Source organism: Petromyzon marinus, unplaced genomic scaffold (assembly GCF_048934315.1).
Source record: "Petromyzon marinus isolate PM22_M1 ecotype Great Lakes invasive population unplaced genomic scaffold, UKy_Petmar_22M1.pri1.0 PM_Scaffold_9, whole genome shotgun sequence".
NCBI classification, from domain to species: Eukaryota; Metazoa; Chordata; class Hyperoartia; order Petromyzontiformes; family Petromyzontidae; genus Petromyzon; species Petromyzon marinus.
The window spans coordinates 3,054,314-3,078,618 of NW_027423699.1; positions in this window are offsets into that span (position 1 = coordinate 3,054,314).

Consider the following 24,305-nt stretch of genomic DNA (forward strand, 5'->3'; position numbering starts at 1 on the left):
TCACTGATTAATACTGAACCCTATGGGAGTCTCACTGATTAAGACTGAACCCTATGGGAGTCTCACTGATTAACACTTAGCCCTGTGGGAGTCTCACTGATTAACATTGAACCCTGTGGGAGTCTCACTGATTAACACTGAACCCTGTGGGAGTCTCACTGATTAACACTGAACCCTGTGAGAGTCTCACTGATTAACACTGAACCCTGTGGGAGTCTCACTGATTAACACTGAACCCTGTGGGAGTCTCACTGATTAACACTGAACCCTGTGGGAGTCTCACTGATTAACACTGATCCCTATGGAAGTCTCACTGATTAACACCTAGCCCTGTGGGAGTCTCACTGATTAACACTGAACCCTGTGGGAGTTTCACTGATTAACACATGAACCCTATGGGAGTCTCACTAATTAATACTGAACCCTGTGGGAGTCTCACTGATTAACACTGAACCCTGTGGGAGTCTCACTGATTAACACTGAACTCTATGGGAGTCTCACTGATTAACACTGAACCCTGTGGGAGTCTCACTGATTAACACTGAACCCTATGGGAGTCTCACTGATTAACACATGAACCCTGTGGGAGTCTCACTGATTAACACTGAACCCTGTGGGAGTCTCACTGATTAACACTAAACCCTATGGGAGTCTCACTGATTAACAATTAACCCTGTGGGAGTCTCACTGATTAACACTGAACCCTGTGGGAGTCTCACTGACTAACACTGAATCCTGTGGGAGTCTCACTGATTAACACTGCACTCTGTGGGAGTCTCACTGATTAAGACTGAACCCTGTGGGAGTCTCACTGATTAACACTGGGCCCTGTGGGAGTCTCACTGATTAACACTGAACCCTATGGGAGTCTCACTGATGAACACTTAGCCCTGTGGGAGTCTCACTGATTAACACTGAACCCTGTGGGAGTCTCACTGATTAACACATGAACCCTATGTGAGTCTCACTGAATAATACTGAACCCTATGGTAGTCTCACTGATTAACACTGAACCCTATGGGGGTCTCACTGATTAACACTGAACCCTGTGGGAGTCTCACTGATTAACACATGAACCCTATGTGAGTCTCACTGATTAACACTGAACCCTGTGGGAGTCTCACTGATTAACACTGAACTCTATGGGGGTCTCACTGATTAACACTGAACCCTGTGGGAGTCTCACTGATTAAGACTGAACCCTATGGGAGTCTCACTGATTAACACTGAACTCTATGGGAGTCTCACTGATTAACAATGAACCCTGTGGGAGTCTCACTGATTAACACTGAACCTGATGGGAGTCTCACTGATTAACACTTAGCCCCGTGGGAGTGTCACTGATTAACACTGAACCCTGTGGGAGTCTCACTGATTAACACTGAACCCTATGGGAGTCTCACTGATTAAGACTGAACCCTGTGGGAGTCTCACTGATTAACACTGAACCCTGTGGGAGTCTCACTGATTAACACTGAACCCTATGGGAGTCTCAATGTTTAACTATTAGCCCTGTGGGAGTCTCAATGTTTAACTATTAGCCCTGTGGGAGTCTCACTGATTAATACTGAACCCTGTGGGAGTCTCACTGATTAACACATGAACCCTATGGGAGTCTCACTGATTAATAATGAACCCTATGGGAGTCTCACTGATTAACACTGAACCCTATGGGAGTCTCACTGATTAACACTGAAACCTGTGGGAGTCTCACTGATTAACACCTAGTCCTGTGGGAGTCTCACTGATTAACACTGAACCCTGTGGGAGTCTCACTGATTAACACATGAACCCTATGGGAGTCTCACTAATTAATACTGAACCCTATGGGAGTCTCACTGATTAACACTGAACCCTATGGGAGTCTCACTGATTAACACTGAACCCTGTGGGAGTCTCACTGATTAACACTGAACTCTACGGGGGTCTCACTGATTAACACTGAACCCTGTGGGAGTCTCACTGATTAACACTGAACCCTATGGGAGTCTCACTGATTAACACATGAACCCTGTGGGAGTCTCACTGATTAACACTGAACCCTGTGGGAGTCTCACTGATTAACACTGAACCCTATGGGAGTCTCACTGATTAACACTGAACCCTGTGGGAGTCTCACTGATTAACACTGAACCCTGTGGGAGTCTGACTGACTAACACTGAACCCTGTGGGAGTCTCACTGATTAACACTGAACTCTGTGGGAGTCTCACTGATTAAGACTGAACCCTGTGGGAGTCTCACTGATTAACACTGGGCCCTGTGGGTGTCTCACTGATTAACACTGAACCCTATGGGAGTCTCACTGATGAACACTTAGCCCTGTGGGAGTCTCACTGATTAACACTGAATCCTGTGGGAGTCTCACTGATTAACACATGAACCCTATGTGAGTCTCACTGAATAATACTGAACCCTATGGTAGTCTCACTGTTTAACACTGAACCCTATGGGAGTCTCACTGATGAACACTTAGCCCTGTGGGAGTCTCACTGATTAACACTGAACCCTGTGGGAGTCTCACTGATTAACACATGAACCCTATGTGAGTCTCACTGAATAATACTGAACCCTATGGTAGTCTCACTGATTAACACTGAACCCTATGGGGGTCTCACTGATTAACACTGAACCCTGTGGGAGTCTCACTGATTAACACATGAACCCTATGTGAGTCTCACTGATTAACACTGAACCCTGTGGGAGTCTCACTGATTAACACTGAACTCTATGGGGGTCTCACTGATTAACACTGAACCCTGTGGGAGTCTCACTGACTAACACTGAATCCTGTGGGAGTCTCACTGATTAACACTGCACTCTGTGGGAGTCTCACTGATTAAGACTGAACCCTGTGGGAGTCTCACTGATTAACACTGGGCCCTGTGGGAGTCTCACTGATTAACACTGAACCCTATGGGAGTCTCACTGATGAACACTTAGCCCTGTGGGAGTCTCACTGATTAACACTGCACCCTGTGGGAGTCTCACTGATTAACACATGAACCCTATGTGAGTCTCACTGAATAATACTGAACCCTATGGTAGTCTCACTGATTAACACTGAACCCTATGGGGGTCTCACTGATTAACACTGAACCCTGTGGGAGTCTCACTGATTAACACATGAACCCTATGTGAGTCTCACTGATTAACACTGAACCCTGTGGGAGTCTCACTGATTAACACTGAACTCTATGGGGGTCTCACTGATTAACACTGAACCCTGTGGGAGTCTCACTGATTAAGACTGAACCCTATGGGAGTCTCACTGATTAACACTGAACTCTTAGGGAGTCTCACTGATTAACAATGAACCCTGTGGGAGTCTCACTGATTAACACTGAACCTGATGGGAGTCTCACTGATTAACACTTAGCCCCGTGGGAGTGTCACTGATTAACACTGAACCCTGTGGGAGTCTCACTGATTAACACTGAACCCTATGGGAGTCTCACTGATTAAGACTGAACCCTGTGGGAGTCTCACTGATTAACACTGAACCCTGTGGGAGTCTCACTGATTAACACTGAACCCTATGGGAGTCTCAATGTTTAACTATTAGCCCTGTGGGAGTCTCAATGTTTAACTATTAGCCCTGTGGGAGTCTCACTGATTAATACTGAACCCTGTGGGAGTCTCACTGATTAACACATGAACCCTATGGGAGTCTCACTGATTAATAATGAACCCTATGGGAGTCTCACTGATTAACACTGAACCCTATGGGAGTCTCACTGATTAACACTGAAACCTGTGGGAGTCTCACTGATTAACACCTAGTCCTGTGGGAGTCTCACTGATTAACACTGAACCCTGTGGGAGTCTCACTGATTAACACATGAACCCTATGGGAGTCTCACTAATTAATACTGAACCCTATGGGAGTCTCACTGATTAACACTGAACCCTATGGGAGTCTCACTGATTAACACTGAACCCTGTGGGAGTCTCACTGATTAACACTGAACATTACGGGGGTCTCACTGATTAACACTGAACCCTGTGGGAGTCTCACTGATTAACACTGAACCCTATGGGAGTCTCACTGATTAACACATGAACCCTGTGGGAGTCTCATTGATTAACACTGAACCCTGTGGGAGTCTCACTGATTAACACTGAACCCTATGGGAGTCTCACTGATTAACAATTAACCCTGTGGGAGTCTCACTGATTAACACTGAACCCTGTGGGAGTCTCACTGATTAACACTGAACCCTGTGGGAGTCTCACTGATTAACACTGAACCCTGTGGGAGTCTGACTGACTAACACTGAACCCTGTGGGAGTCTCACTGATTAACACTGAACTCTGTGGGAGTCTCACTGATTAAGACTGAACCCTGTGGGAGTCTCACTGATTAACACTGGGCCCTGTGGGAGTCTCACTGATTAACACTGAACCCTATGGGAGTCTCACTGATGAATACTTAGCCCTGTGGGAGTCTCAATGATTAACACTGAACCCTGTGGGAGTCTCACTGAATAATACTGAACCCTATGGTAGTCTCACTGATTAACACTGAACCCTATGGGGGTCTCACTGATTAACACTGAACCCTGTGGGAGTCTCACTGATTAACACATGAACCCTATGTGAGTCTCACTGATTAACACTGAACCCTGTGGGAGTCTCACTGATTAACACTGAACTCTATGGGGGTCTCACTGATTAACACTGAACCCTGTGGGAGTCTCACTGATTAAGACTGAACCCTATGGGAGTCTCACTGATTAACACTGAACTCTTAGGGAGTCTCACTGATTAACAATGAACCCTGTGGGAGTCTCACTGATTAACACTGAACCTGATGGGAGTCTCACTGATTAACACTTAGCCCCGTGGGAGTGTCACTGATTAACACTGAACCCTGTGGGAGTCTCACTGATTAACACTGAACCCTATGGGAGTCTCACTGATTAAGACTGAACCCTGTGGGAGTCTCACTGATTAACACTGAACCCTGTGGGAGTCTCACTGATTAACACTGAACCCTATGGGAGTCTCAATGTTTAACTATTAGCCCTGTGGGAGTCTCAATGTTTAACTATTAGCCCTGTGGGAGTCTCACTGATTAATACTGAACCCTGTGGGAGTCTCACTGATTAACACATGAACCCTATGGGAGTCTCACTGATTAATAATGAACCCTATGGGAGTCTCACTGATTAACACTGAACCCTATGGGAGTCTCACTGATTAACACTGAAACCTGTGGGAGTCTCACTGATTAACACCTAGTCCTGTGGGAGTCTCACTGATTAACACTGAACCCTGTGGGAGTCTCACTGATTAACACATGAACCCTATGGGAGTCTCACTAATTAATACTGAACCCTATGGGAGTCTCACTGATTAACACTGAACCCTATGGGAGTCTCACTGATTAACACTGAACCCTGTGGGAGTCTCACTGATTAACACTGAACATTACGGGGGTCTCACTGATTAACACTGAACCCTGTGGGAGTCTCACTGATTAACACTGAACCCTATGGGAGTCTCACTGATTAACACATGAACCCTGTGGGAGTCTCATTGATTAACACTGAACCCTGTGGGAGTCTCACTGATTAACACTGAACCCTATGGGAGTCTCACTGATTAACAATTAACCCTGTGGGAGTCTCACTGATTAACACTGAACCCTGTGGGAGTCTCACTGATTAACACTGAACCCTGTGGGAGTCTCACTGATTAACACTGAACCCTGTGGGAGTCTGACTGACTAACACTGAACCCTGTGGGAGTCTCACTGATTAACACTGAACTCTGTGGGAGTCTCACTGATTAAGACTGAACCCTGTGGGAGTCTCACTGATTAACACTGGGCCCTGTGGGAGTCTCACTGATTAACACTGAACCCTATGGGAGTCTCACTGATGAATACTTAGCCCTGTGGGAGTCTCAATGATTAACACTGAACCCTGTGGGAGTCTCACTGATTAACACATGAACCCTATGTGAGTCTCACTGAATAATACTGAACCCTATGGTAGTCTCACTGATTAAGACTGAACCCTATGGGAGTCTCACTGATTAACACTGAACTCTATGGGAGTCTCACTGATTAACAATGAACCCTGTGGGAGTCTCACTGATTAACACTGAACCTAATGGGAGTCTCACTGATTAACACTTAGCCCCGTGGGAGTGTCACTGATTAACACTGAACCCTGTGGGAGTCTCACTGATTAACACTGAAACCTATGGGAGTCTCACTGATTAAGACTGAACCCTGTGGGAGTCTCACTGATTAACACTGAACCCTGTGGGAGTCTCACTGATTAACACTGAACCCTATGGGAGTCTCAATGTTTAACTATTAGCCCTGTGGGAGTCTCACTGATTAATATTGAATTCTGTGGGAGTCTCACTGATTAACACATGAACCCTATGGGAGTCTCACTGATTAATAATGAACCCTATGGGAGTCTCACTGATTAACACTGATCCCTATGGGAGTCTCACTGATTAACACTGAAACCTGTGGGAGTCTTACTGATTAACACCTAGCCCTGTGGGAGTCTCACTGGTTAACACTGAACCCTGGGGGAGTCTCACTGATTAACACATGAACCCTATGGGAGTCTCACTAATTAATACTGAACCCTATGGGAGTCTCACTGATTAACAATGAACCCTATGGGAGTCTCACTGATTAACACTGAACCCTGTGGGAGTCTCACTGATTAACACTGAACTCTATGGGGGTCTCACTGATTAACACTGAACCCTGTGGGAGCCTCACTGATTAACACTGAACCCTTTGGGAGTCTCACTGATTAACACATGAACCCTGTGGGAGTCTCACTGATTAACACTGAACCCTGTGGGAGTCTCACTGATTAACACTGAACCCTATGGGAGTCTCACTGATTAACAATTAACCCTGTGGGAGTCTCACTGATTAACACTGAACCCTGTGGGAGTCTCACTGATTAACACTGAACCCTGTGGGAGTCTCACTGATTAACACTGAACTCTGTGGGAGTCTCACTGATTAAGACTGAACCCTGTGGGAGTCTCACTGATTAACACTGGACCCTGTGGGAGCCTCACTGATTAACACTGAACCCTATGGGAGTCTCACTGATGAACACTTAGCCCTGTAGGAGTCTCACTGATTAACACTGAACCCTGTGTGAGTCTCACTGATTAACACATGAACCCTATGGGAGTCTCACTGAATAATACTGAACCCTATGGGAGTCTCACTGATTAACACTGAACCCTATGGGAGTCTCACTGATTAACACTGAACCCTGTGGGAGTCTCACTGATTAACACTGAACTCTATGGGGGTCTCACTGATTAACACTGAACCCTGTGGGAGTCTCACTGATTAAGACTGAACCCTATGGGAGTCTCACTGATTAACACTGATCCCTATGGGAGTCTCACTGATTAACACTGAAACCTGTGGGAGTCTCACTGATTAACACCTAGCCCTGTGGGAGTCTCACTGGTTAACACTGAACCCTGGGGGAGTCTCACTGATTAACACATGAACCCTATGGGAGTCTCACTAATTAATATTGAACCCTATGGGAGTCTCACTGATTAACAATGAACCCTATGGGAGTCTTATTGATTAACACTGAACCCTGTGGGAGTCTCACTGATTAACACTGAACTCTATGGGGGTCTCACTGATTAACACTGAACCCTGTGGGAGCCTCACTGATTAACACTGAACCCTTTGGGAGTCTCACTGATTAACACATGAACCCTGTGGGAGTCTCACTGATTAACACTGAACCCTGTGGGAGTCTCACTGATTAACACTGAACCCTATGGGAGTCTCACTGATTAACAATTAACCCTTTGGGAGTCTCACTGATTAACACTGAACCCTGTGGGAGTCTCACTGATTAACACTGAACCCTGTGGGAGTCTCACTGATTAAGACTGAACCCTGTGGGAGTCTCACTGATTAACACTGGACCCTGTGGGAGCCTCACTGATTAACACTGAACCCTATGGGAGTCTCACTGATGAACACTTAGCCCTGTAGGAGTCTCACTGATTAACACTGAACCCTGTGTGAGTCTCACTGATTAACACATGAACCCTATGGGAGTCTCACTGAATAATACTGAACCCTATGGGAGTCTCACTGATTAACACTGAACCCTATGGGAGTCTCACTGATTAACACTGAACCCTGTGGGAGTCTCACTGATTAACACTGAACTCTATGGGGGTCTCACTGATTAACACTGAACCCTGTGGGAGTCTCACTGATTAAGACTGAACCCTATGGGAGTCTCACTGATTAACACTGAACTCTATGGGAGTCTCACTGATTAACAATGAACCCTGTGGGAGTCTCACTGATTAACACTGAACCTGATGGGAGTCTCACTGATTAACACTTAGCCCCGTGGGAGTGTCACTGATTAACACTGAACCCTGTGGGAGTCTCACTGATTAACACTGAACCCTGTGGGAGTCTCACTGATTAAGACTGAACCCTGTGGGAGTCTCACTGATTAACACTGAACCCTGTGGGAGTCTCACTGATGAACACTGAACCCTGTGGGAGTCTCACTGATTAACACTGAACCCTATGGGAGTCTCACTGATGAGCACTTAGCCCTATGGGAGTCTCACTGATTAACACTGAACCCTATGGGAGTCTCACTGATTAACACTGAACCCTGTGGGAGTCTCACTGATTAACACTGAACTCTATGGGGGTCTCACTGATTAACACTGAACCCTGTGGGAGTCTCACTGATTAACACTGAACCCTGTGGGAGTCTCACTGATTAACACTGAACCCTGTGGGAGTCTCACTGATTAACACTGAACCCTGTGGGAGTCTGACTGACTAACACTGAACCCTGTGGGAGTCTCACTGATTAACACTGAACTCTGTGGGAGTCTCACTGATTAAGACTGAACCCTGTGGGAGTCTCACTGATTAACACTGGGCCCTGTGGGAGTCTCACTGATTAACACTGAACCCTATGGGAGTCTCACTGATGAACACTTAGCCCTGTGGGAGTCTCACTGATTAACACTGAACCCTGTGGGAGTCTCACTGATTAACACATGAACCCTATGTGAGTCTCACTGAATAATACTGAACCCTATGGTAGTCTCACTGATTAACACTGAACCCTATGGGGGTCTCACTGATTAACACTGAACCCTGTGGGAGTCTCACTGATTAACACATGAACCCTATGTGAGTCTCACTGATTAACACTGAACCCTGTGGGAGTCTCACTGATTAACACTGAACTCTATGGGGGTCTCACTGATTAACACTGAACCCTGTGGGAGTCTCACTGATTAAGACTGAACCCTATGGGAGTCTCACTGATTAACACTGAACTCTATGGGAGTCTCACTGATTAACAATGAACCCTGTGGGAGTCTCACTGATTAACACTGAACCTGATGGGAGTCTCACTGATTAACACTTAGCCCCGTGGGAGTGTCACTGATTAACACTGAACCCTGTGGGAGTCTCACTGATTAACACTGAACCCTATGGGAGTCTCACTGATTAAGACTGAACCCTGTGGGAGTCTCACTGATTAACACTGAACCCTGTGGGAGTCTCACTGATTAACACTGAACCCTATGGGAGTCTCAATGTTTAACTATTAGCCCTGTGGGAGTTTCACTGATTAATACTGAACCCTGTGGGAGTCTCACTGATAAACACATGAACCCTATGGGAGTCTCACTGATTAATAATGAACCCTATGGGAGTCTCACTGATTAACACTGATCCCTATGGGAGTCTCACTGATTAACACTGAAACCTGTGGGAGTCTCACTGATTAACACCTAGCCCTGTGGGAGTCTCACTGGTTAACACTGAACCCTGGGGGAGTCTCACTGATTAACACATGCACCCTATGGGAGTCTCACTAATTAATACTGAACCCTATGGGAGTCTCACTGATTAACACTGAACCCTATGGGAGTCTCACTGATTAACACTGAACCCTATGGGAGTCTCACTGATTAACACTGAACTCTATGGGGGTCTCACTGATTAACACTGAACCCTGTGGGAGCCTCACTGATTAACACTGAACCCTTTGGGAGTCTCACTGATTAACACATGAACCCTGTGGGAGTCTCACTGATTAACACTGAACCCTGTGGGAGTCTCACTGATTAACACTGAACCCTGTGGGAGTCTCACTGATTAACACTGAACTCTATGGGGGTCTCACTGATTAACACTGAACCCTGTGGGAGTCTCACTGATTAAGACTGAACCCTATGGGAGTCTCACTGATTAACACTGAACTCTATGGGAGTCTCACTGATTAACAATGAACCCTGTGGGAGTCTCACTGATTAACACTGAACCTGATGGGAGTCTCACTGATTAACACTTAGCCCCGTGGGAGTGTCACTGATTAACACTGAACCCTGTGGGAGTCTCACTGATTAACACTGAACCCTATGGGAGTCTCACTGATTAAGACTGAACCCTGTGGGAGTCTCACTGATTAACACTGAACCCTGTGGGAGTCTCACTGATTAACACTGAACCCTATGGGAGTCTCAATGTTTAACTATTAGCCCTGTGGGAGTTTCACTGATTAATACTGAACCCTGTGGGAGTCTCACTGATTAACACATGAACCCTATGGGAGTCTCACTGATTAATAATGAACCCTATGGGAGTCTCACTGATTAACACTGATCCCTATGGGAGTCTCACTGATTAACACTGAAACCTGTGGGAGTCTCACTGATTAACACCTAGCCCTGTGGGAGTCTCACTGGTTAACACTGAACCCTGGGGGAGTCTCACTGATTAACACATGCACCCTATGGGAGTCTCACTAATTAATACTGAACCCTATGGGAGTCTCACTGATTAACACTGAACCCTATGGGAGTCTCACTGATTAACACTGAACCCTATGGGAGTCTCACTGATTAACACTGAACTCTATGGGGGTCTCACTGATTAACACTGAACCCTGTGGGAGCCTCACTGATTAACACTGAACCCTTTGGGAGTCTCACTGATTAACACATGAACCCTGTGGGAGTCTCACTGATTAACACTGAACCCTGTGGGAGTCTCACTGATTAACACTGAACCCTATGGGAGTCTCACTGATTAACACTGAACCCTGTGGGAGTCTCACTGATTAACACTGAACTCTGTGGGAGTCTCACTGATTAAGATTGAACCCTGTGGGAGTCTCACTGATTAACACTGGACCCTGTGGGAGCCTCACTGATTAACACTGAACCCTATGGGAGTCTCACTGATGAACACTTAGCCCTGTAGGAGTCTCACTGATTAACACTGAACCCTGTGTGAGTCTCACTGATTAACACATGAACCCTATGGGAGTCTCACTGAATAATACTGAACCCTATGGGAGTCTCACTGATTAACACTGAACCCTATGGGAGTCTCACTGATTAACACTAAACCCTGTGGGAGTCTCACTGATTAACACTGAACTCTATGGGGGTATCACTGATTAACACTGAACCCTGTGGGAGTCTCACTGATTAAGGCTGAACCCTATGGGAGTCTCACTGATTAACACTGAACTCTATGGGAGTCTCACTGATTAACAATGAACCCTGTGGGAGTCTCACTGATTAACACTGAACCTGATGGGAGTCTCACTGATTAACACTTAGCCCCGTGGGAGTGTCACTGATTAACACTGAACCCTGTGGGAGTCTCACTGATTAACACTGAACCCTGTGGGAGTCTCACTGATTAAGACTGAACCCTGTGGGAGTCTCACTGATTAACACTGAACCCTGTGGGAGTCTCACTGATGAACACTGAACCCTGTGGGAGTCTCACTGATTAACACTGAACCCTATGGGAGTCTCACTGATGAACACTTAGCCCTATGGGAGTCTCACTGATTAACACTGAACCCTATGGGAGTCTCACTGATTAACACTGAACCCTGTGGGAGTCTCACTGATTAACACTGAACTCTATGGGGGTCTCACTATTAACACTGAACCCTGTGGGAGTCTCACTGATTAAGACTGAACCCTATGGGAGTCTCACTGATTAACACTGAACTCTATGGGAGTCTCACTGACTAACAATGAACCCTGTGGGAGTCTCACTGATTAACACTGAACCCTATGGGAGTCTCACTGATTAACACTTAGCCCTGTGGGAGTCTCACTGATTAACACTGAACCCTGTGGGAGTCTCACTGATTAACACTGAACCCTGTGGGAGTCTCACTGATTAACACTGAACCCTGTGGGAATCTCACTGATTAAGACTGAACCCTGTGGGAGTGTCACTGATTAACACTGAACCCTATGGGAGTCTCACTGATTAACACTTAGCCCTGTGAGAGTCTCACTGATTAACACTGAACCCTGTGGGAGTTTCACTGATTAACACATGAACACTATGGGAGTCTAACTGATTAATACTGAACCCTGTGGGAGTCCCACTGATTAACACTGAACACTGTGGGAGTCTCACTGATTAAGACTGAACCCTGTGGGAGTCTCACTGATTAACACTGAACCATATGGGAGTCTCACTGATTAACACTTAGCCCTGTGGGAGTGTCACTGATTAACACTGAACCCTGTGGGAGTCTCACTGATTAACACATGAACCCTTTGGGAGTCTCACTGATTAACACTGAACCCTATGGGAGTCTCACTGATTAACACTTAGCCCTGTGGGAGTCTCACTGATTAACACTGAACCCTGTGGGAGTCTCACTGACTAACAATGAACCCTGTGGGAGTCTCACTGATTAACACTGAACCCTATGGGAGTCTCACTGATTAACACTTAGCCCTGTGGGAGTCTCACTGATTAACACTGAACCCTGTGGGAATCTCACTGATTAACACTGAACCCTGTGGGAGTCTCACTGATTAAGACTGAACCCTGTGGGAATCTCACTGATTAAGACTGAACCCTGTGGGAGTGTCACTGATTAACACTGAACCCTGTGGGAGTCTCACTGATTAATACTGAACCCTATTTGAGTCTCACTGATTAAGACTGAACCCTGTGGGAGTCTCACTGATTAACACTGAACCCTGTGGGAGTCTCACTGATTAACACTGAACCCTATGGGAGTCTCACTGATTAACACTTAGCCCTGTGAGAGTCTCACTGATTAACACTGAACCCTGTGGGAGTCTCACTGATTAACACATGAACACTATGGGAGTCTAACTGATTAATACTGAACCCTGTGGGAGTCCCACTGATTAACACTGAACACTGTGGGAGTCTCACTGATTAAGACTGAACCCTGTGGGAGTCTTACTGATTAACACTTAGCCCTGTGGGAGTGTCACTGATTAACACTGAACCCTATGGGAGTCTCACTGATTAATACTGAACCCTGTGGGAGTCTCACTGATTAACACTGAACCATATGGGAGTCTCACTGATTAACACTTAGCCCTGTGGGAGTCTCACTGATTAACACTGAACCCTGTGGGAGTCTCACTGATTAACACATGAACCCTATGGGAGTCTCAGTGATTAATACTGAACCCTATGGGAGTCTCACTGATTAATACTGAACCCTGTGGGAGTCTCACTGATTAACACTGAACCCTGTGGGAGTCTCACTGATTAACACTGAACCCTGTGGGAGTCTCACTGATTAACACATGAACCCTATGGGAGTCTCACTGATTAATACTGAACCCTGTGGGAGTCTCACTGATTAACACTGAACCCTGTGGGAGTCTCACTGAATAACACTGAACCCTGTGGGAGTCTCACTGATTAACACTGAACCCTGTGGGAGTTTCACTGATTAAGACTGAACCCTGTGGGAGTCTCACTGATTAACACTGAACCCTGTGGGAATCTCACTGATTAAGACTGAACCCTGTGGGAGTCTCACTGATTAACACTGAACCCTATGGGAGTCTCACTGATTAACACTTAGCCCTGTGGGAGTGTCACTGATTAACACTGAACCCTGTGGGAGTCTCACTGATTAACACTGAACCCTATGGGAGTCTCACTGATTAACACTTAGCCCTGTGAGAGTCTCACTGATTAACACATGAACACTATGGGAGTCTAACTGATTAATACTGAACCCTGTGGGAGTCCCACTGATTAACACTGAACACTGTGGGAGTCTAATTGATTAAGACTGAACCCTGTGGGAGTCTCACTGATTAACACTGAACCATATGGGAGTCTCACTGATTAACACTTAGCCCTGTGGGAGTGTCACTGATTAACACTGAACCCTGTGGGAGTCTCACTGATTAACACATGAACCCTATGGGAGTCTCACTGATTAACACTGAACCCTATGGGAGTCTAACTGATTAACACTTAGCCCTGTGGGAGTCTCACTGATTAACACTGAACCCTGCGGGAGTCTCACTGATTAACACATGAACCCTATGGGAGTCTCACTGATTAATACTGAACCCTGTGGGAGTCTCACTGATTAACACTGAACCCTGTGGGAGTATCACTGATTAACACTGAACCATATGGGAGTCTCACTGATTAACACTTAGCCCTGTGGGAGTCTCACTGATTAACACTGAACCCTGTGGGAGTCTCACTGATTAACACATGAACCCTATGGGAGTCTCAGTGATTAATACTGAACCCTATGGGAGTCTCACTGATTAATACTGAACCCTGTGGGAGTCTCACTGATTAACACTGAACCCTGTGGGAGTCTCACTGATTAACACTGAACCCTGTGGGAGTCTCACTGATTAACACATGAACCCTATGGGAGTCTCACTGATTAACACTGAACCCTGTGGGAGTCTCACTGATTAACACAGAACCCTATGGGAGTCTCACTGATTAACACATGAACCCTGTGGGAGTCTCACTGATTAACACTGAACCCTATGGGAGTCTCACTGATTAACACTTAGCCGTGTGGGAGTCTCACTGATTAACACTGAACCCTGTGGGAGTCTCACTGATTAACACATGAACCCTGTGGGAGTCTCACTGATTAAGACTGAACCATATGGGAGTCTCACTGATTAACACTGAACTCTATGGGAGTCTCACTGATTAACAATGAACCCTGTGGGAGTCTCACTGATTAACACTGAACCCTATGGGAGTCTCACTGATTAACACTGAACTCTATGGGAGTCTAACTGATTAACAATGAACCCTGTGGGAGTCTCACTGATTAACACTGAACCCTATGGGAGTCTCACTGATTAAGACTGAACCCTATGGGAGTCTCACTGATTAACACTGAACTCTATGGGAGTCTCACTGATTAACAATGAACCCTGTGGGAGTCTCACTGATTAACACTGAACCCTATGGGAGTCTCACTGATTAACACTTAGCCCTTTGGGAGTGTCAATGATTAACACTGAACCCTGTGGGAGTCTCACTGATTAACACTGAACCCTGTGGGAGTCTCACTGATTAACACTGAACCCTGTGGGAGTCTCACTGATTAAGACTGAACCCTGTGGGAGTCTCACTGATTAACACTGAACCCTATGGGAGTCTCACTGATTAACACTGAACCCTATGGGAGTCTCACTGATTAAGACTGAACCCTGTGGGAGTCTCACTGATTAACACTGAACCCTATGGGAGTCTCACTGATTAACACTGAACTCTATGGGAGTCTCACTGATTAACAATGAACCCTGTGGGAGTCTCACTGATTAACACTGAACCCTATGGGAGTCTCACTGATTAAGACTGAACCCTATGGGAGTCTCACTGATTAACACTGAACTCTATGGGAGTCTCACTGATTAACAATGAACCCTGTGGGAGTCTCACTGATTAACACTGAACCCTATGGGAGTCTCACTGATTAACACTTAGCCCTGTGGGAGTGTCAATGATTAACACTGAACCCTGTGGGAGTCTCACTGATTAACACTGAACCCTATGGGAGTCTCACTGATTAACACTTAGCCCTGTGGGAGTGTCAATGATTAACACTGAACCCTGTGGGAGTCTCACTGATTAAGACTGAACCCTATGGGAGTCTCACTGATTAAGACTGAACCCTGTGGGAGTCTCACTGATGAACACTAAACCCTATGGGTGTCTCATTGATTAACACTGAACCCTGTGGGAGTCTCACTGATTAATACTGAACCCTGTGGGAGTCTCACTGATTAACACATGAACCCTATGGGAGTCTCACTGATTAATAATGAACCCTATGGGAGTCTCACTGATTAACACTGAACCCTATGGGAGTCTCACTGATTAACACCTAGTCCTGTGGGAGTCTCACTGATTAACACTGAACCCTGTGGGAGTCTCACTGATTAACACATGAACCCTATGGGAGTCTCACTAATTAATACTGAACCCTATGGGAGTCTCACTGATTAACACTGAACCCTATGGGAGTCTCACTGATTAACACTGAACCCTGTGGGAGTCTCACTGATTAACACTGAACTCTACGGGGGTCTCACTGATTAACACTGAACCCTGTGGGAGTCTCACTGATTAACACTTAACCCTATGGGAGTCTCACTGATTAACACATGAACCCTGTGGGAGTCTCACTGATTAACACTGAACCCTGTGGGAGTCTCACTGATTAACACTGAACCCTATGGGAGTCTCACTGATTAACAATTAACCCTGTGGGAGTCTCACTGATTAACACTGAACCCTGTGGGAGTCTCACTGATTAACACTGAACCCTGTGGGAGTCTCACTGATTAACACTGAACCCTGTGGGAGTCTGACTGACTAACACTGAACCCTGTGGGAGTCTCACTGATTAACACTGAACTCTGTGGGAGTCTCACTGATTAAGACTGAACCCTGTGGGAGTCTCACTGATTAACACTGGGCCCTGTGGGAGTCTCACTGATTAACACTGAACCCTATGGGAGTCTCACTGATGAACACTTAGCCCTGTGGGAGTCTCACTGATTAACACTGAACCCTGTGGGAGTCTCACTGATTAACACATGAACCCTATGTGAGTCTCACTGAATAATACTGAACCCTATGGTAGTCTCACTGATTAACACTGAACCCTATGGGGGTCTCACTGATTAACACTGAACCCTGTGGGAGTCTCACTGATTAACACATGAACCCTATGTGAGTCTCACTGATTAACACTGAACCCTGTGGGAGTCTCACTGATTAACACTGAACTCTATGGGGGTCTCACTGATTAACACTGAACCCTGTGGGAGTCTCACTGATTAAGACTGAACCCTATGGGAGTCTCACTGATTAACACTGAACTCTATGGGAGTCTCACTGATTAACACTGAACCCTGTGGGAGTCTCACTGATTAACACTGAACCTAATGGGAGTCTCACTGATTAACACTTAGCCCCGTGGGAGTGTCACTGATTAACACTGAACCCTGTGGGAGTCTCACTGATTAACACTGAACCCTATGGGAGTCTCACTGATTAAGACTGAACCCTGTGGGAGTCTCACTGATTAACACTGAACCCTGTGGGAGTCTCACTGATTAACACTGAACCCTATGGGAGTCTCAATGTTTAACTATTAGCCCTGTGGGAGTCTCACTGATTAATACTGAACCCTGTGGGAGTCTCACTGATTAACACATGAACCCTATGGGAGTCTCACTGATTAATAATGAACCCTATGGGAGTCTCACTGATTAACACTGATCCCTATGGGAGTCTCACTGATTAACACTGAAACCTGTGGGAGTCTCACTGATTAACACCTAGCCCTGTGGGAGTCTCACTGGTTAACACTGAACCCTGGGGGAGTCTCACTGATTAACACATGAACCCTATGGGAGTCTCACTAATTAATACTGAACCCTATGGGAGTTTCACTGATTAACAATGAACCCTATGGGAGTCTCACTGATTAACACTGAACCCTGTGGGAGTCTCACTGATTAACACTGAACTCTATGGGGGTCTCACTGATTAACACTGAACCCTGTGGGAGCCTCACTGATTAACACTGAACCCTTTGGGAGTCTCACTGATTAACACATGAACCCTGTGGGAGTCTCACTGATTAACACTGAACCCTGTGGGAGTCTCACTGATTAACACTGAACCCTATGGGAGTCTCACTGATTAACAATTAACCCTGTGGGAGTCTCACTGATTAACACTGAACCCTGTGGGAGTCTCACTGATTAACACTGAACCCTGTGGGAGTCTCACTGATTAACACTGAACTCTGTGGGAGTCTCACTGATTAAGACTGAACCCTGTGGGAGTCTCACTGATTAACACTGGACCCTGTGGGAGCCTCACTGATTAACACTGAACCCTATGGGAGTCTCACTGATGAACACTTAGCCCTGTAGGAGTCTCACTGATTAACACTGAACCCTGTGTGAGTCTCACTGATTAACACATGAACCCTATGGGAGTCTCACTGAATAATACTGAACCCTATGGGAGTCTCACTGATTAACACTGAACCCTATGGGAGTCTCACTGATTAACACTCAACCCTGTGGGAGTCTCACTGATTAACACTGAACTCTATGGGGGTCTCACTGATTAACACTGAACCCTGTGGGAGTCTCACTGATTAAGACTGAACCCTATGGGAGTCTCACTGATTAACACTGAACTCTATGGGAGTCTCACTGGTTAACAATGAACCCTGTGGGAGTCTCACTGATTAACACTGAACCTGATGGGAGTCTCACTGATTAACACTTAGCCCCGTGGGAGTGTCACTGATTAACACTGAACCCTGTGGGAGTCTCACTGATTAACACTGAACCCTGTGGGAGTCTCACTGATTAAGACTGAACCCTGTGGGAGTCTCACTGATTAACACTGAACCCTGTGGGAGTCTCACTGATGAACACTGAACCCTGTGGGAGTCTCACTGATTAACACTGAACCCTATGGGAGTCTCACTGATGAACACTTAGCCCTATGGGAGTCTCACTGATTAACACTGAACCCTATGGGAGTCTCACTGATTAACACTGAACCCTGTGGGAGTCTCACTGATTAACACTGAACTCTATGGGTGTCTCACTGATTAACACTGAACCCTGTGGGAGTCTCACTGATTAACACTGAACCCTGTGGGAGTCTCACTGATTAACACTGAACCCTGTGGGAGTCTCACTGATTAACACTGAACCCTGTGGGAGTCTGACTGACTAACACTGAACCCTGTGGGAGTCTCACTGATTAACACTGAACTCTGTGGGAGTCTCACTGATTAAGACTGAACCCTGTGGGAGTCTCACTGATTAACACTGGGCCCTGTGGGAGTCTCACTGATTAACACTGAACCCTATGGGAGTCTCACTGATGAACACTTAGCCCTGTGGGAGTCTCACTGATTAACACTGAACCCTGTGGGAGTCTCACTGATTAACACATGAACCCTATGTGAGTCTCACTGAATAATACTGAACCCTATGGTAGTCTCACTGATTAACACTGAACCCTATGGGGGTCTCACTGATTAACACTGAACGCTGTGGGAGTCTCACTGATTAACACATGAACCCTATGTGAGTCTCACTGATTAACACTGAACCCTGTGGGAGTCTCACTGATTAACACTGAACTCTATGGGGGTCTCACTGATTAACACTGAACCCTGTGGGAGTCTCACTGATTAAGACTGAACCCTATGGGAGTCTCACTGATTAACACTGAACTCTATGGGAGTCTCACTGATTAACAATGAACCCTGTGGGAGTCTCACTGATTAACACTGAACCTGATGGGAGTCTCACTGATTAACACTTAGCCCCGTGGGAGTGTCACTGATTAACACTGAACCCTGTGGGAGTCTCACTGATTAACACTGAACCCTATGGGAGTCTCACTGATTAAGACTGAACCCTGTGGGAGTCTCACTGATTAACACTGAACCCTGTGGGAGTCTCACTGATTAACACTGAACCCTATGGGAGTCTCAATGTTTAACTATTAGCCCTGTGGGAGTCTCACTGATTAATACTGAACCCTGTGGGAGTCTCACTGATTAACACATGAACCCTATGGGAGTCTCACTGATTAATAATGAACCCTATGGGAGTCTCACTGATTAACACTGATCCCTATGGGAGTCTCACTGATTAACACTGAAACCTGTGGGAGTCTCACTGATTAACACCTAGCCCTGTGGGAGTCTCACTGGTTAACACTGAACCCTGGGGGAGTCTCACTGATTAACACATGAACCCTATGGGAGTCTCACTAATTAATACTGAACCCTATGGGAGTCTCACTGATTAACACTGAACCCTATGGGAGTCTCACTGATTAACACTGAACCCTGTGGGAGTCTCACTGATTAACACTGAACTCTATGGGGGTCTCACTGATTAACACTGAACCCGTGGTAGCCTCACTGATTAACACTGAACCCTTTGGGAGTCTCACTGATTAACACATGAACCCTGTGGGAGTCTCACTGATTAACACTGAACCCTGTGGGAGTCTCACTGATTAACACTGAACCCTATGGGAGTCTCACTGATTAACAATTAACCCTGTGGGAGTCTCACTGATTAACACTGAACCCTGTGGGAGTCTCACTGATTAACACTGAACCCTGTGGGAGTCTCACTGATTAACACTGAACTCTGTGGGAGTCTCACTGATTAAGACTGAACCCTGTGGGAGTCTCACTGATTAACACTGGACCCTGTGGGAGCCTCACTGATTAACACTGAACCCTATGGGAGTCTCACTGATGAACACTTAGCCCTGTAGGAGTCTCACTGATTAACACTGAACCCTGTGTGAGTCTCACTGATTAACACATGAACCCTATGGGAGTCTCACTGAATAATACTGAACCCTATGGGAGTCTCACTGATTAACACTGAACCCTATGGGAGTCTCACTGATTAACACTGAACCCTGTGGGAGTCTCACTGATTAACACTGAACTCTATGGGGGTCTCACTGATTAACACTGAACCCTGTGGGAGTCTCACTGATTAAGACTGAACCCTATGGGAGTCTCACTGATTAACACTGAACTCTATGGGAGTCTCACTGATTAACAATGAACCCTGTGGGAGTCTCACTGATTAACACTGAACCTGATGGGAGTCTCACTGATTAACACTTAGCCCCGTGGGAGTGTCACTGATTAACACTGAACCCTGTGGGAGTCTCACTGATTAACACTGAACCCTGTGGGAGTCTCACTGATTAAGACTGAACCCTGTGGGAGTCTCACTGATTAACACTGAACCCTGTGGGAGTCTCACTGATGAACACTGAACCCTGTGGGAGTCTCACTGATTAACACTGAACCCTATGGGAGTCTCACTGATGAACACTTAGCCCTATGGGAGTCTCACTGATTAACACTGAACCCTATGGGAGTCTCACTGATTAACACTGAACCCTGTGGGAGTCTCACTGATTAACACTGAACTCTATGGGGGTCTCACTGATTAACACTGAACCCTGTGGGAGTCTCACTGATTAAGACTGAACCCTATGGGAGTCTCACTGATTAACACTGAACTCTATGGGAGTCTCACTGACTAACAATGAACCCTGTGGGAGTCTCACTGATTAACACTGAACCCTATGGGAGTCTCACTGATTAACACTTAGCCCTGTGGGAGTCTCACTGATTAACACTGAACCCTGTGGGAGTCTCACTGATTAACACTGAACCCTGTGGGAGTCTCACTGATTAACACTGAACCCTGTGGGAATCTCACTGATTAAGACTGAACCCTGTGGGAGTGTCACTGATTAACACTGAACCCTATGGGAGTCTCACTGATTAACACTTAGCCCTGTGAGAGTCTCACTGATTAACACTGAACCCTGTGGGAGTTTCACTGATTAACACATGAACACTATGGGAGTCTAACTGATTAATACTGAACCCTGTGGGAGTCCCACTGATTAACACTGAACACTGTGGGAGTCTCACTGATTAAGACTGAACCCTGTGGGAGTCTCACTGATTAACACTGAACCATATGGGAGTCTCACTGATTAACACTTAGCCCTGTGGGAGTGTCACTGATTAACACTGAACCCTGTGGGAGTCTCACTGATTAACACATGAACCCTTTGGGAGTCTCACTGATTAACACTGAACCCTATGGGAGTCTCACTGATTAACACTTAGCCCTGTGGGAGTCTCACTGATTAACACTGAACCCTGTGGGAGTCTCACTGACTAACAATGAACCCTGTGGGAGTCTCACTGATTAACACTGAACCCTATGGGAGTCTCACTGATTAACACTTAGCCCTGTGGGAGTCTCACTGATTAACACTGAACCCTGTGGGAATCTCACTGATTAACACTGAACCCTGTGGGAGTCTCACTGATTAAGACTGAACCCTGTGGGAATCTCACTGATTAAGACTGAACCCTGTGGGAGTGTCACTGATTAACACTGAACCCTGTGGGAGTCTCACTGATTAATACTGAACCCTATTTGATTCTCACTGATTAAGACTGAACCCTGTGGGAGTCTCACTGATTAACACTGAACCCTGTGGGAGTCTCACTGATTAACACTGAACCCTATGGGAGTCTCACTGATTAACACTTAGCCCTGTGAGAGTCTCACTGATTAACACTGAACCCTGTGGGAGTCTCACTGATTAACACATGAACACTATGGGAGTCTAACTGATTAATACTGAACCCTGTGGGAGTCCCACTGATTAACACTGAACACTGTGGGAGTCTCACTGATTAAGACTGAACCCTGTGGGAGTCTTACTGATTAACACTTAGCCCTGTGGGAGTGTCACTGATTAACACTGAACCCTGTGGGAGTCTCACTGATTAACACATGAACCCTTTGGGAGTCTCACTGATTAACACTGAACCCTATGGGAGTCTCATTGATTAACACTTAGCACTGTGGGAGTCTCACTGATTAACACTGAACCCTGTGGGAGTCTCACTGATTAACACATGAACCCTATGGGAGTCTCACTGATTAATACTGAACCCTGTGGGAGTCTCACTGATTAACACTGAACCATATGGGAGTCTCACTGATTAACACTTAGCCCTGTGGGAGTCTCACTGATTAACACTGAACCCTGTGGGAGTCTCACTGATTAACACATGAACCCTATGGGAGTCTCAGTGATTAATACTGAACCCTATGGGAGTCTCACTGATTAATACTGAACCCTGTGGGAGTCTCACTGATTAACACTGAACCCTGTGGGAGTCTCACTGATTAACACTGAACCCTGTGGGAGTCTCACTGATTAACACATGAACCCTATGGAAGTCTCACTGATTAATACTGAACCCTGTGGGAGTCTCACTGATTAACACTGAACCCTGTGGGAGTCTCACTGAATAACACTGAACCCTGTGGGAGTCTCACTGATTAACACTGAACCCTGTGGGAGTCTCACTGATTAAGACTGAACCCTGTGGGAGTCTCACTGATTAACACTGAACCCTGTGGGAATCTCACTGATTAAGACTGAACCCTGTGGGAGTCTCACTGATTAACACTGAACCCTATGGGAGTCTCACTGATTAACACTTAGCCCTGTGGGAGTCTCACTGATTAACACTGAACCCTGTGGGAGTCTCACTGATTAACACTGAACCCTGTGGGAGTCTCACTGATTAACACTGAACCCTGTGGGAATCTCACTGATTAAGACTGAACCCTGTGGGAGTGTCACTGATTAACACTGAACCCTATGGGAGTCTCACTGATTAACACTTAGCCCTGTGAGAGTCTCACTGATTAACACTGAACCCTGTGGGAGTTTCACTGATTAACACATGAACACTATGGGAGTCTAACTGATTAATACTGAACCCTGTGGGAGTCCCACTCATTAACACTGAACACTGTGGGAGTCTCACTGATTAAGACTGAACCCTGTGGGAGTCTCACTGATTAACACTGAACCATATGGGAGTCTCACTGATTAACACTTAGCCCTGTGGGAGTGTCACTGATTAACACTGAACCCTGTGGGAGTCTCACTGATTAACACATGAACCCTTTGGGAGTCTCACTGATTAACACTGAACCCTATGGGAGTCTCACTGATTAACACTTAGCCCTGTGGGAGTCTCACTGATTAACACTGAACCCTGTGGGAGTCTCACTGACTAACAATGAACCCTGTGGGAGTCTCACTGATTAACACTGAACCCTATGGGAGTCTCACTGATTAACACTTAGCCCTGTGGGAGTCTCACTGATTAACACTGAACCCTGTGGGAATCTCACTGATTAACACTGAACCCTGTGGGAGTCTCACTGATTAAGACTGAACCCTGTGGGAATCTCACTGATTAAGACTGAACCCTGTGGGAGTGTCACTGATTAACACTGAACCCTGTGGGAGTCTCACTGATTAATACTGAACCCTAT